The sequence below is a fragment of the Marmota marmota genome, unplaced genomic scaffold (assembly GCF_001458135.2).
Source record: "Marmota marmota marmota unplaced genomic scaffold, marMar, whole genome shotgun sequence".
In the NCBI taxonomy this organism is placed as follows: Eukaryota; Metazoa; Chordata; class Mammalia; order Rodentia; family Sciuridae; genus Marmota; species Marmota marmota.
Genome location: NW_026000005.1, coordinates 11,218,598 through 11,234,128, shown reverse-complemented (window position 1 = coordinate 11,234,128; position 15,531 = coordinate 11,218,598). Strand labels below are relative to the sequence as shown.

The 15,531-nt window shown below is 38.7% G+C and overlaps 2 long non-coding RNA genes across 3 annotated transcripts; one reads left to right on the top strand and one right to left on the bottom strand.

Moving 5' to 3' along the window:
- Window positions 1-33: 33 nt before the first annotated feature.
- On the bottom strand, window positions 34-10,157 carry LOC125618158. The gene is made up of 2 exons (XR_007349400.1): window positions 9,986-10,157; window positions 34-677 (listed from the first exon to the last, which is right to left on the bottom strand). It is a non-coding gene; the product is annotated as an uncharacterized LOC125618158 (long non-coding RNA).
- On the top strand, window positions 4,212-9,606 carry LOC125618157. 2 transcript variants are annotated; one of them, XR_007349399.1, is made up of 3 exons: window positions 4,212-6,332; window positions 7,428-7,545; window positions 8,494-9,606. It is a non-coding gene; the product is annotated as an uncharacterized LOC125618157 (long non-coding RNA). The 2 variants fall into 2 exon arrangements; XR_007349398.1 differs by lacking the exon at window positions 4,212-6,332 and adding an exon at window positions 6,794-6,929.
- Window positions 10,158-15,531: the final 5,374 nt, after the last annotated feature.

Sequence of the window (15,531 nt, the reverse complement as noted above, 5' to 3'; positions counted from 1 at the left end):
GTTTCGAGGATTTCTGTTTTTTCTTTTTCAGAGTCAGTCTCTCTCTCTCTCTCTCATCTTTTGCTACCTGTATTTGCTCTCTTATCTCATTGTTGGAGTGATCAATTTTTGCTTGTATTTGCTGCTTTAGGTCATTCTTTAGTTCACAGATCAATTTAATTATGAACCATCTGAATTCCTTCTCTGACATTTCATCAACTTCACTGTCCATGGGTTCTGTTATTATAGTGTCCTGGTTTGGTTGGGGCACTTTCCTCCTTTTTTTTTTTTTCCATGTTGTCTATGTGTCTTCCTTTCTTGCAGTGTGGATCTGAGATATTACAGTTTCTTCCCTATATTCTTATAGTACCCGTGCAGATTGTCTATACCTCATCTTGATGTTGGGCTTCCAGACCCTGCTGGTGTCCCTCAATGTATGCTACTGCATCTTGGACCTGGGTCCTGCACAAGTCAGCTTGGGTGGATCTGGGATGCTCAGCTTGACCTCCCAGTGTAGTCTGCTGATTGGAAGGGGTGGTCCTGCATCCGAGGTTAGCCTCTGGCGGGTATCTGCCCCACCGGTGGAGGGGTGGACAGGCTGACAGGCTCTACTGTGAGCCTGGGTCCCGTGCAGCCTGGTGTGGGCAGTCTGATTGGAAATTCTTAATAGAGACTCAGATCATCACGGCTACCTGTAACTTTGAAGAAAAAAGATTGTTAAACAAAAAGATACTGGCCAAGTGTGATGGTACATACCTGTAGTCCCAGTGACTTGGGAGGTTGAGGCAGAAAGATTGTCAGTTCGAGGCCAGCCTCAGCAAATTACTGAGGCCTTAAGCAACTTAGTGAGACTCCGTCTCAAAAATCAAAAGGCCTGGGGATACAGCTAAGTGGTAAAGTAACCCTGGATTGAATCTCCATAAATATCTCCCCTGCAAAAATACTCAAAAATACTAATAGCTAACGTTTGTTGAACATTTATGATTTACCAGACACTATTCTAAATAGTTTAAATATATTAATGTACTTAGTTCTCTCAAATCTTATTAGATGGGTATGATTATTATTATCACCATCTTATAAAAATGAAAACTAAATTTCAGAGTATTTAAGTAATTTTCCTAAGTTAATAAAATGGAAGCCAGGCAGGCAACTTCAGAATCTGAGTTTTTACTCCCTACCTGTGTTGAATATAATTTATTAAATCCTACAAAAATATGCAATTAAGACTCCAAATAAAGGATTTGCAAAGTGGTACTCTTTAGTGCGTATGTTAGCCTAGCAGTATATATAAAACATCTAATTGACAGATTGGTTTTGTTTGAAGGGAATTACATGGCAGTTACTAAAACATGTTGTGAAAACTGCTGGTAGCCTACCAAATATCCATTCTCCCCTTCTCTCTCAAATTAATAGAACTTCTATTTTAAGATGGCCATTGAGCTGAAGTCCACAATTTGCAACCATGTTTGTAGCTTTGTGTAGCCATGTGACTAATTCCACACACTAAGACCCAATGGAATTAAAAGTCTCTCTGAAAGGCCCCTGGGGTGTGGATGTGCTGGCTCATGCTCCCTGAGGAGGAGCCTCACTCCTTAGCAGTGCAACGGCAAAAGCTAAAGGTAGCCAGGCATTCTGATGACAACGAAGCTAGAGGTCTGTTTGCAGGGAAGAGTATTGATTTAATTACTTAAACTACGTTCTTGGGTCTCTATTAATTACTTATAGATGAACTTAATCCAAACTCTTTCATAAACTTAACATTATGTGATTTCCATTCAGATTTGATAACATAAAAAGTTATTTAAAGACATGCAAATTTAACAGCAGTCCTCTTTCCAACCTTATCCCTTTACCCATCCCCACCTCCCGGATACCAACAACATGGATGCTCAAGTTGTTTATATAAATTACATAGTATTTGCATAACCTACTCATATTTTCCCATACACTTTAAATCATCTCAAATCACTTATAAAACCTGACACTCAGCTATGCAAATACTTGTTACACTTTATTATTTAGGGAAAATGACAAGGGAAAAAGAGCATGTACATGCTCAGAATTTTTTTTTCTGAATATTTTGATCCAGAGTTGATTGAATCTGTGAACACCAAGGACTGACTATACTTCTATTATTAATTCAGTAAGTAAACAACTGAAAAAGAGTACCTAAATGACTATGAATTCTTATGAATATGTTTTTATGGTACCCATGTAAGACAGTGCTCTCCAACCCTTTCTATGGCATGACACTCAAGAAAATCATAGTAATTGTACATTTCTGGGTAAAAAAAGTTTGGATGCTTTTGGCCAGAGGATGCTGACCCAGGGGGAAACCTACCCCAAGAGCTGTGGGGCTCAAGTTAACCTCCCTTCTAACCCCCAACACTTCATTGATAGTTTGGCTGGGTATTGCATCCTAGGGTTAAAAAAAAAATACGCATTCCTTATAATTCTTAAGGCATTGCTCATTGCTTTCTCTAGTTCAATATTGAAGTTGGGAAGTCTGATGTATTCTGATTTTTATTTTTAGCATAAGACTCATTCTTCTTTTCTTTTTATGGAAGCTTTTGCAAGCTTTCTGTCATTATTCCCAGTACACTTCTCAGAGATGTGTCTTAGTGTGGGCCCATTTTTATTTGTTGTGCTGAGTTCTTGGTAGGCATTTTCAATTTTGAGATATGGCCTCCAGTTCTGAGAAATTTCCTTTATATTTTCCCCTCCATTTCTTCTGTTTTTGAAGCTCCTTCTAGTCAGACTTTATACCTACCGGATTGATTCTTTAAGTTTCATATATTCTTATTGCTCATCTACTCATCTTTTGTCTCTATTTTTAGCCAATTTCCTTAACTTTATCTTCTACTATTTCACTGACGTTTTAAAAATTATATTTTTAGCTCCCACTTGTCCTCTCTTTTTTCTTAATTGGTCTTTTATCATGGATTCTGATTTCATTTTATAAATACAAATCTCATAATTTTGAAGATAAAAGAGCATTTAAACAGTGTTTTTCTGTTCTCTATAGTTTCCCCCTTGTGTTCAATGAATCCTCTCTTTTAGGTTAGAGGTGTGCCTTACACATCTGGTGGTCCTTTTTGTCTATTCATGTTAATGATGGTGCTAAACAGCTGAAGAGGAGCTCTGTGTGGGTGGGTGGGGTTTGTAGAGTATTGGGCTTCCCTTTGCATGTTAGGGAAGAAAACATTTTGTCTCTTTTCTGGGTCTGTTTAGCCTTTCAGAAGAAAAACATTCTCTAGTTTCTTGCCTAGGGAAGTGACTCTTGAATATTTTTGTCAGTAAGATTATTTTCTATCAAGTCCCAATCAATACACATCCACATATATTTATATATATGAAAAAGGTTTCATGGAACAATATTTCCTTTTTCTGTTATATATGCTGACATTTTCTGTATGTCAATTGAGTTTTATTTTCTTTCATGCTTGTGGTGGACCTTATGATGCACCAATAGGCCCCTCTGCAGTGAAAGGACTAAGCACCTCAGTCTGAGAGTGCTGCTGGGGGTCTGTTAAGCTGTCATCCCCGGTGAGGATTGCCTCAATGCAGACCTGCCTTGCCTAGGGTCACACTTTCTATGGCCATATCCATCAAGAAGGATGGATTAGTTTTCTAGGGCTGCCAAAACAAAATAACACAGACTAGGTGACTTAAACAATAAAAATTTACTTTTTTCACAGCTACAGTGGCTCTCAGAGGTTTAGCCTCTCTCCTTGGCTCTCACTATGTTCTCACAGGGCCGTTTTGTGTTTTTGTTTTTGTTTTGGTTGCATGTGTTCTTTGTGCCAGTGTTTGTTGCTTTCTCTTCTTAGAAGGTAACCAGTCTTCTGGGATTAGGGCTCCCCTGCCCAAAAGCTTCATTTTAACCATATTGCCTTTTAAAAGAATTTGTCTCCAAATAAGGTTACATTCTTAGGTACTGGGTGTTGGGACTTCAACATAAGAGTTTTGGGGATACAATTCATTTCATAACAAGGGAAAAAGCCTAGCCATATTAGCCTCAATTGGGACAACTCCAGAGAGCCACCAGTGCTCCAAGGTTGGCTGAAGCAGTCATGGACTTGGCATCACAGCTATGCTTTTCCCTTTGTCCAATTCTACAGCTTCCCAGACATGGATCCCAATGGCATCCCCTAATAGACATTCTGAACTCTCTATCTCAAAATTTGCTTCTTTGGGAACTAAAGCATGAAAATGTTGATTGTGACCCATTAAACTGATTTTATAATCCATTAATCATAACTTATTTCATAACTCAGTTTGTAAAATGCTGGCCCAGGGGTTAATTGCCTGACAAACAGAGCTTTGACTGTGTGGTGGGGAGACAGCACAGAAAATCCAACCATTCCTGATGCACACTTACAGTCTGTTTCATTGTTTTCATCCCCGTAGCTAAGCCCTTCTTCTAAAAGACCTGGTTTCTCTGCTGCACAAGCTTCCTGGGGCAGGTGGGAGTAACCTGGTTGCTGATTTTCTCTGCCTGGGGAACACGAGTAGTAGGCTGTTCCATATCAAGCTTTCAACTTATCTCAAACTTTATACCCATACTTCACCCCCTCTCTCTGCCAAAACTGGTAACTCCAAATCTTGAGCTATGTTTTCAGGTTCTTCACTATAAAATACATTGCTTATGCCTACTACACATTCTAGGCTGTGGCTTTCTCTCCAATTAGTAATGATAACCATCCTCCGTTCTCTTCCCAACAAACAGTTTGAATTAGTCCATTTTCTGTTGCTATGACAAAATAGCTGAGGCTTAGTAATGTATTAAACAGAGGTTTATTTAGCTCACAGTTCTGGAAATTCAAGGCTTGGTACTTGCTCTAAAACTACATCACATGATGGCAGATGGCAGGATAGCAGAAACAAGTGTTAGAGGGAGAGACCACATGGTGATACTGGAAACCAGAGAGCAGGGAAGGGTCAGGCCCACTCTTTTATAACAACCCCTCCCATGGGAACTAACTAGGGTCTCATGACCAGTACATTAATTCCTTCTGAGGGCAGTATCCCCAATGACACAATTGCTTCCCATTAAATTCCACCTCCTAAAGGTTCTACCACCTCCTAAGGTTGCTATGCTCAAAACCAAGTTTCCAAAATATGAGCCCTTGGAGGGACACAGGCAAACCAAATCCAAAACAGCATATTTATTGAACCATCTTACCTACTCATAACCCCTCTTCTGATCTCCATTAAGAAGAAAGGTATACGGTGCTCACTGTGTGATCCTTAGCTGTAAGTTAACAACTTGAGATTTGGTGGCAGTCATATCACCACTGCAGCTATGAAATGGGCCGGAGGTATTCATTTTTTGCTTTTCTACCTCCCTTGCATCTTTTTATATAAGGAATTTTTAAAGTGAGAAACTTTGCTTTTCATGAGCATATAAAGTTAAATCATAGAGAGATCTGTCTCAAAAGTCCTGATGAGCCAATAAGAGTTTTAAGATTAAATATATTACAGGAGAGAAAGTAATAAAATACATGTGAGCATATAAAGTTTTTAGCTCCCACTTGTCCTTTCCATAAAGTTTTGTGGAAATTTAAAGGAAAGAATAGTTACGTTAAAATTAAAAAGACTGGTGGAATAAATTTGGCTCTACAGTTTAGGGCTAATGAGAAATTACCAGGGATATGAAATAATATTTGGTTGTTGATCAAATGCTACTACACATCAGGCATTGTGCTAGACCTTGGAGAGATTAACAAGGAGGCCAAATAGCCTCAGCCTTTCCTTGAAGACTTCATGTTATGATTGAGAAACAAAACAAAACTATATATGTAAACACAAACCAGTTGGGAAATTCTCAGAATCCATTATTTGCTCATATTTCCTTTTAAGAGTAGATTTGTAATATATCAGAACTGATTCTGTTCACACCATGTGGCATAAAATCTGAGCTCCCCAAAAAAAGATAAAAATAGTTGCCATGAATGGAAAGAAACTCCAGCAACATCTTTCTAATCCTTCACATTTTAAATACTGAGAGGTTTCAGGACTGAATCTCTCTTTCTGGAATGTCAGGCATAGCAACACCAGGATGACTTGGGAAGGGCCATTCTGGTAGCCTTAAAAATGCATAAAAGCAACAGAGGCTGGCCTGGGCCTCCCCTGGGGCAGCTCCACAGAGCTGGAAGGCTTTGGCAGGGTTCTGATGAGTGGGCTGGTCCTTGTTTCTGGTGTTGGCTCTGGAATTGCTCCGGCATAATTCACAGCCAATTAATCTTGTCAGGCAGACTGTTGATGCCAGCTATAGCTCAGACACCATCATCACAAATAACCATCCCGATGAGCCATTGTCTCATCGGTGCAGCCATTCACTTCAAAATGTGAGTAAAATATTTTAATTTGGACAAAAAGATAGGGCATCTGTTCTCAATGAAAAAAGTTACAACACGCCAAGTGTATATACATTTTGGTAGAGTTTTTAAAAATAGAAAATCCAATTCTTATGTATGAGGAAATTTGGGTGAAAGAATCTAAGAATAAAATAACTTTATCAACTGCTTATTGTGCTTTAAAGCTTGTTGATATATTTCTAAAAACCCATAGGGCTATTAGAAAAAAAAATCTCCCTAGAACAGTATTGTGCTTTGTTTGTTGAGCAGTGGGAGTGTGACTACCTCCACCTGTGTGAAGGAGGAAAGAGGAGTGGGTGGGTTTGTGGGAGAAGCAGCTGGAGGAGGCAAGCCTTGTGGGTCCCTAAGCCTGCGTGGGCGGAGGCTGGGCAGCTGAGTCAGCGGGAGGAGGAGGAGGGCGGGCACCTGTGGGCAAGGAGTGGGCGACAGGCGAAAACAGCAAAGCCACTTGGCCTGTGAATGTCTGAGGGAAATAGTCCGCAGGACTGAACAAAGAGCATCAGAAAACAAGTACCAATTCTAGTTTAAAAAGGGAAAGCAAAGCTCTGCTGACAGTGCTGTTTACAGGTAGCCGTTTTGAATTTTTTCACTTGTGTTTTTCAAACCTACCTATGTGGTTTTTAGCCTGATACTTGGTAGTGAACCTACTATTGTCATTGACAGAGATAGTTTCTGCTTCTGTGTAGTTGTAAGTTGCCTTTATAAACAAAAGTGGCTCAAGGCAGAGCAGGGGAATGAGTTGAGGACTCAACATTGAAGTAAGCTTAAATTTTCCATCTAAAATGAGCCTTTAAAAACCCCACTATTATGTATAATTATAATGCACCAATTAAAAAAAATTTTTTTTTAAGAATTCTAAGGAAGGAAATAAAACCTTAAAGCCTTAGGAAGAAAGGTACTTTTTCTGTTAGTCAAAGGCATTTATATTTTTTTCTTTTGTAATTATGGAGGGGATTTTAAAAAATCTGCATTTAAGTCTGAAATGGAAGCATAGACTAATAACATTAGTTATTACGGTGAAAAGGAATCACAGAGATCATCTTGATGAATTTCCACATTTTTCAGATAAATTTAGACTCAGAAAGCATAAATGGACTTGGCCAAGGAGTGCCTTGGGAGGTCTAGAACAGCTTGATAGATCCATCAATCAATCAATGGTAAAGCAACCATGGATGAAATAAAGGTAAGGGTACCGGTCCTCATCCACAGCAGCCTCCTGGGATAAAAGGGATGTGGGGGAAGCTTGGAAGCAGAACTGGATAGAGTTACTGACCCCATAGAGAAGTGAGACCCTCCTGGGCAGGTACAGCTGGACTCAGAATACAAAGAGCCCTACTCTGGCACTACTGTTGAAAGCCGCAGACAGCTGGGAAGAGGGCTGGGGACCCCTAGTCCTCTGTGTAACTCTGAGAACTTCCTGGCTGGGAAATAGCCTTATTAGACCAGAGTTTCACTAAGGTGGCTCCTATTCAGTTTCTGTCAGTCTCAAGCAGTCTTTCTCTTTGAGCTAATTCAAATGTGTGGAGCTTGCTTCTTACTCAAAAGAGGGAAAGGAATATTTAGATTTTCTCTTTTCTGTCAGCTAAGTGAATCTTAAAGATTTCTTGTCTTTCCTCTTTTACCAACTTTCTTTACCCTTTTAAAACTATTTATATAAACGTTTTCTGGGCATTGAGTACACCCAGTCAAGGGTGTTTCAAACAGACAACAGTAACTACACAGTAAAATAAAAACTAAGATGCTCTTATTAAAAAAAAATGTTGGTAGCCTCTGAGACTCTTCCAGGGGCCACAAATACAAAATCTTTCTGCTCTCAGTACAATTAAGTAACTGAATTCATGATGTTATGAAAATATCTGTGATGTTAATTAAAATAGGACACTGTTATGGTTTGTTTCTGGAATATCCCATAAAGTCTGCTTGGTCCCAGTGCAGCAATGCTCAGAGCTGGGCCTTTCAGGAAATGATTGGATCATGATGGCCCTAACCTCATCAGTGGATTAATCCATTTGATGAATTAATAATAGAATGGACTATAGGCAGGTGGGGCATGGTCAGAGAAAGTAGATCACTGATGGTGTGCCCTTGGTGACTATATCTTCTCTCTCCTTACTTTCTCTCTCCTTTTCAGAGCAATGAGCTGAGCAATATTCCCTCTGCCACACTCTTTTATCATCATGTTCTGCCTCACCTCAGGCCCAAAGAGATGGAGCGAGCCAGCCATGGGCTGTAACTTCTGAAAACATGAACCAAAAAACCTTTTTCTCCTTTAAGATGTTTGTGTCAAGTATTTTGATCATAGCAACAAAAAGTTGACTAATACAGAAACAGAGTGCTTGGAAAACACCATGTGAAGGTGGAGAGAGAAAAGAGCCATCTATAAGCCAAAGAGAGACATCTAAGAAGAAACCAAACCTGCTAACACTTTGATCTTAGACTCCTAGCTTCTGGAATTGTGAGAATTGGTGTCTGTTGTTAAAGCCACCAGTTTTGTGGCCCTTTATATTGGCAGCCTAAGCAGAATAATGCACTCTTTTATTAATTTGCTACACATTGCCTTCAGTTACTCTCTGAGAGAAAGTTCAGCCAAGATAAAAGATTTCCCTCTCTCACTTTTTGAGTCTTCTCAGGCAGGATAATTGGAGAAGAGGATCCTATTTGAAATAAATTGTCCTATGGAAGGAGGGGCAGGCCAGAGGAATGGATAGTCCTGAGGGGAGCAGAGAGGCTCGAGTACAGAGAAAGGAGTAGGCAGGCTCCTAGGGGAGAAAGGGTAATAGAATCTGAGAAACTCCCCTTCCTCTGGTTGCCCAATATCATCTTTTATTCTCCAGAAAGAAGATTAAAAAGCTTTTTAATGGGTATACCTCTGCTCCATTTGAATTATTAATGCAGTGTATAAATTCTCTCCAACAAATATAGTATTTATGTATTTAAAAAAAGCCTGGGGTATAAAAACTGCTATTTCATTTTTCCTAATTCTACTCAGAACTCAGCCCATTAAGCTTAGAGTTTACAGGATTAAGTCAAATGACTAAACTTCCTACACATCTTGGGGATTATTTATGCCAATGAACTGAATTTACAATAAATTTATGACACTATTAAACAACAGACACATTTCACATTCTTTGCATAGGGAAGTTAATGGCTGTAAACTCCTTGCCCAAAGTAGGCACTCAATAAATAATTTTTAGCCTAAAATCAAGTGACATATTTATCCAGAAGTTCAAAGATTTAATTCAGATAGAGAGAGAGAGAGAGAGAGAGAGAGAGAGAGAGAGAGAAGGCAATCAATGATTAGGACAAGTATCACATTTTCTTTAATTTGAAATATAAATACTGCAAGAGTTTAATTTTCAAAAAGGCTAAAATGACTAACAAGCAAACAAAAATGTAAACGTATAAAGATTTTTTTCAATGCATTGAACGTGAAAGAAGAGTAAGACATCAAAACTAGCTCAGTGAGCCTGTGAGAAGCCATGGAGGGAGTGGGTAGAGGCACTTTAGAAAAAGGAAGGAGAGTTGTAATTTGGTGGTGGCTAATGGCCTGTAGACTATTGCACTCATCCAAACTCTCTGAAGCATTCCTGTCTCAGCAAGTAGGAACTGCAGCATCTTACCTGTTCACATAAGTGGCGCTCTGCCTTATGTCCGGAGTCTGTTTTGCTCTTTGCATACCAGAGTTGGTACCTGCTTTAATCCCTGTGCCATGAGAGCGCAGCTTTGGAGATCTGGCTAGAACTGCCACTAACTTAGGATGGAGCTCCCAGCTCACTCTCACCAACCTCCTCTACAGAAACGGCAGACCTGTTCTGAATCTGAGTAAAGTTTGCAATTGCGCAATGCTGACAGATTTCCTGGGTGCCACCTACCTCCCTGGGACACCCAAACCTTCCCTGCTCCTGAGTGCTCTGTCAGGTGTAAGGTTACTCATCTCTTACCACCTCCCAGGCACAACTGTGACTTTCCATGACCTTCTCCCCACAACTGCTTGTCTCAACTACCGCTTCTTTTTGTTGATAACTCCCAGGACATGATATCCTTCTAATTGCTAAGTCTTATCTTACTAGAACGTTCTCTAGCATTGGACAGTGCTGACTACTCCCTCCTTGGAAAGTTCTCCATTGGCTTACATGACTCTACTCTCCTGGTTTGCTTCTCAGTTTCTGTTGTAGGCTCTTCTTTTTCTGCCTCCTCTTAAATGAACATATTCTTTAGGGATCTCTCCTTGGTACTCTTCTTGTTTTGACTCTTTACACTCGTGCTGGCAACCTTATCTTCATTCCTTTGGCTTCAGTTAGGACCAATATGCTTAAGTCCTAACTTTCTCCTGTTCACATTTTTCTGACCTCCAACTACTCTTCTATCCAGCTACCTAGCCTCTCTGCTCCCCTCAGGACTATCCATTCCTCTGGCCTGCTACAAAGTCACTTCCAACTGGAATTCCTTTTCAAATGTGTATTTTCTGCATTCCTTCTATCAGTAAATATAATAAGCATTCATTCATGCCAGAAAAGCAGTCATCTTCATGGGCAATTGGTAACAAGTTCCTGTGGATTTTAGCTCTACACTACTGCCACTGTCTTTCTGTATATTCTAAATATTCTTGTATGTCTATACTTTGAGTGGTCTTAATGTCTCCCTTCCACCATCTTTTCTTCATACTGACTCCAAAGTAATCAAAAAAATATGAGGCGCATCCCTTTAAGAGTTGTTCAAACAATTTAATGGGTTGCATTATCTTTTCTAGATGCAATAGAATGAAAAATACAAGGGTAAGTGAAATTTCATTTTATTCACTTCATATATACATTCACGTGCATACACATATATATTTGTATATATATATAATCTGTATCTGAATTGTCATGTGAAATATATTTCACAAAGAAGTTCAGAAACTATTACTCTAAAATACACAAGTGATCCATTTCCTTTGCTCTTGAACCATTTCATGGGCTCCTCTGTTTCTAAATTCCAAATGTTTATCAGAGTCGTCAAATTCTGCTCATGTGGCTGCAGCCTACCCCTCTCCACTTCCTCTCATGCCTTCAAATGAAGAATCTTTTAGGGCTAAATGATGTTACATCAAAAGGTATGAAGAGCCCTGGATAAACGTTTTCTCTCCCTGTGACAACAATTTTACCTGCTGATAAATAGTGCAAAATATTCTTTTTGTATTCAAATAGCACAGAAACACAAAATAGAATTTAAAATTTGTGTGAATCTGAAGGTAAAGTATTAAAATGTGGTAAAAGATTCCCTGGAGATAGAAGACAGGCTTCTCTCTGCTTCACAGAGCGTTAAGGAGTAGACATGTGAGAAGCACTGCCACCATCACCAGAAATGTTCTGACATCCTCCTCCTACATCCGCTGTGCATGGGAGTTCTTGTGTCCCCAAAACATGCAGGCATCGTGGGGCCACACAGGGCCGCAGGCCCCATGGAAATTTGGCAGCTCCACGCTTAACTAGATGTTATCGCAAGACAAATCAGACCACAGGAGCCAGCGTCAGGAAACCTAGGTTCAGATGATACTTCTGTCCCTTAGTCTTTAAGGTACTAAACAAGGCACTTCACTACACCCTGAGAGTGATCCTCCCACAGAGCCTGTCACTCCATGGGACTTCAGGGAGTGTGGAGCTACGTAGGCAGGTTTATACTTCCTCCACACCTCACAGGGATGTCACCAAAGCTAAGCATCCTGTGGTAAATCCTTACAGATAAAGACAATAAGACTGTCTCTGTAGAGACAGTAAATCTTAGTCACTTATGTCCTCTAGGCTCAACTTCTTATTCTGAATAATGAGACTCATAACAACAATATTCCCAAGAGGGTTATTTTGAGGATTAAGTGAGCTAATGTATGTGAAAACACTGTGTAAATAGACCTCCTTTTATATGAACAATAATATTACTTTTGTAATATTTACATTATAAACAGCTTTATACCAAGTTTTCTTTTTTTTTTTTTTTTAATAAAAAGCTGGTTTCTATTAGTGCCTGGAACACCTAATATCTTTAAACTGGTTATAGGACACACAAATATTATCTCTTTAATCATACCAGAACTAAGCTGAAAATAATACACTGTCATACAGTTTTTAGAGGATTTTGTAACATTGAGAATGTGTTCCCTGAGGCTGGATGGAGTTATATAAAACTATCAACACCTAAGAAGTTAATAGCAACTTGCCATTTCCAATTCTTATAACAATGGAGATTCTACTTCAAGAACATTTCAGATTTATTTAGTGGGTTCTAGGAAGATGATGGTGGCAGCATCATCTTTAATATTTTTAAATCCAAATCTTGCCATAAAAACACAAAGTAAATACATAGCAAAACCAAAGCCCATGGACAACATTTGCAATGACACTAGGAACAAGGCATCTACACAAACTTCAAAATATATGGGAGTATGAAAAATAAAACAAAAGCAAAAACAAACAACTAGCCCTGAATTGTACCCATATCCTGTATCTAAGCAGGAGAAAGCAAAGAGAAGCAAGCAAGCTTAACAGACTTGAGCAAGGGAGAAGCCCCAAATAGCAATGGATATTCACTGCAAAGCATGTGGGTAGGTTCTGCCCAAGTCATAGGTCTTGAGTACAAGGGGCCTGTTGTGAAGACCAAAAGTTCCTAGCATATGCAGAGTCCTGAGTTCAATTTCAATCCCCAGCACTGGGGGAAGGGGGATTGGCAGGGGTGTGTGTAGAGAGAGGGTAGGGGGAGAGAATAGAACCCTTAAAGTCTCATAAAGCAACCTGACCTTTCTGAACACACATAAAAACAACAGAAGAGGGAGTTTGTGAAGTTAGAATGTTATGCCAGATTCGTGGGACCCCAATATACCTCCAGGAGCCGAATCCGATGCAAGCACACAAGAGTCTTCATTGCAAGCTCGAGCCTGGACTCACAACTGTTCCTGACGCAGCAGTCCCAGGGAGTGAGTCCCGGTCCTTTGTTCAGTGAGATTTTATAGGTTTTGGGGGGATACTCTATGCGTCACAACATCACTCAGTAAATCATTCCATACCAAGGGAAAATCAAACAACAACTCTTAACATTGATTAGCACATTCACTGCCGAGAATAAGTTGGGTAAGGGTGATTGGTTAGTACAATAGGGGGATTCGTTTGAACTGATTGGTTTAGGCCACGAGGGGTGTACGTGCTAAACTACATGGTTTCCCAACACATTATCAACCACCATAAACTACTTAGGGGTCATCTGGCATTCCAGGTATTTTCCCTGTCTCATGCTGATTGGAGGTTGCTAGGTGGTTGCTATGGGTCCTCACCTAGCCTAACTGAGTCAGGGACACCTAGTGCCTAAGATCTCTCCTGTTATTTGCAGACAAACAACTCAGCAGGGTGGGTATGTGCTTAGGAGTGCTCTGTGGGTTTTTCCAAGGACAAGGGTCATGCCCGCTTCCTTGGACAGGCTTTGCGGTAGAAGCTTTTTTCAAAAATGGAGTCACATTAGTTTCTCAAGAAGAGCTATCCCAAAACACATGTTTTGGAACTTAAAAGTTTCAAAACTAAATAAAAATTCAGGAAAAGAATTTTCACATAAAAATGAGAAACAGAAAAACATTGAGACCAACTCTCTTACAAAGTCATTTCTAAGAGAAAAAACAAGGCACTAAAACATCCCTACACTAGAAAGATGTGCTCACAAAAACAAATCAAAACCATAACCCTTTACTTCAAAAGAACCTAAAATACATTAGGAAAATGATACATGATATGAAAATAATAATCTAAATTTTAAAAACTCAGAAATAAGATTATAGAACTTTGGAAATAATCAGAGATAAAAGAAAAATCATTTCAGAAAATATGAAATATAAAAATATGCTGGAAGGAACAGAAAAGTAAACAAAATAAGACAGATTACCCCATAAGAGAAATAGAAGATAAAATGGAGGAAATTTTTCAATAAAAGGTAAAGACAAAAATTTGAGAGAAAGTGACATATATTGAAGACAAAGAGATTCAGCCACAAAAAAACTGGAATCCCTGAAGAAGAAAAACGAAGGGACAAAAAGATACCAAAATATATAAAAATTTTTTCCTTAAATTAAAAAAAATATGAAACTACATGTTGAAAAAACACACTGTGTAGCTGAGAATACTATAGAACAACCAAAATCAAGATATATTTCCAGTAAAATGAATAAACGTTAAGGAAAAAGCAAGTATTTCATTGGATATCAAATCAAACTGAGCAAGCAATTTGTAAGGGTAAGAAAATTCAATTATCATCAGATTTCTTTCTTTCTTTTTTTTTTTTTCACTTCTTAACATTTATTTTCACAATGAGTGAGTTACTGTAAATTATTGTGTTCCACAGCAAATTTGAACTACATCAAAATCAAATAAGTATATAAAATGTGAAGATTAATCCAGGCAAGGGGATAAAATAAAAATAATTTTCTGTTTTGTTTATATTTTTATTTTAAATGAAAATTATACTAGACTGACTTACATTGCCATACTTATATTATTTTATTATGAAATATTTCACTATTTTCTTACGAAAATAATTACTTTAGCTTAATCTCTTCTATAAAATCTCTCCCTCCATTTCAGATGTGGTTTATTTAATTCAGTTTACAGTGAAAATCATTTTTTTTAATACAAAACAAACTTTATTATACATATAGAGCACAGTTTTTGTATCTCTCTATAAAAGTATGTTCACGTTAATTTATGCCATTATACATGTAGTTTTTTTGCATTACAATTCTTTTTTTTTTATTGGTTGTTCAAAACATTACAAAGCTCTTGACATATCCTATTTCATACATTAGATTCAAGTGGGTTATGAACTCCCATTTTTACCCCGTATACAGATTGCAGTATCACATCAGTTACACGTCCACGTTTTTACATATTGCCATACTAGTGACTGCTGTATTCTGCTACCTTTCCTATCCTTTACTATGCCCCCTCCCCTCCCCTCCCCTCCCCTCCCATCTTCTCTCTCTACCCCATCTACTGTAATTCATTTCTCTCCCTTGTTTTATTTTTTTTCCTTTCCCCTCACATCCTCTTATATGTAATTTTGTATAACAATGAGGGTCTCCTTCCATTTCCATGCAATTTCCCTTCTTTCTCCCTTTCCCACCCACCTCTCGTCCCTGTTTAATGTTAATCTT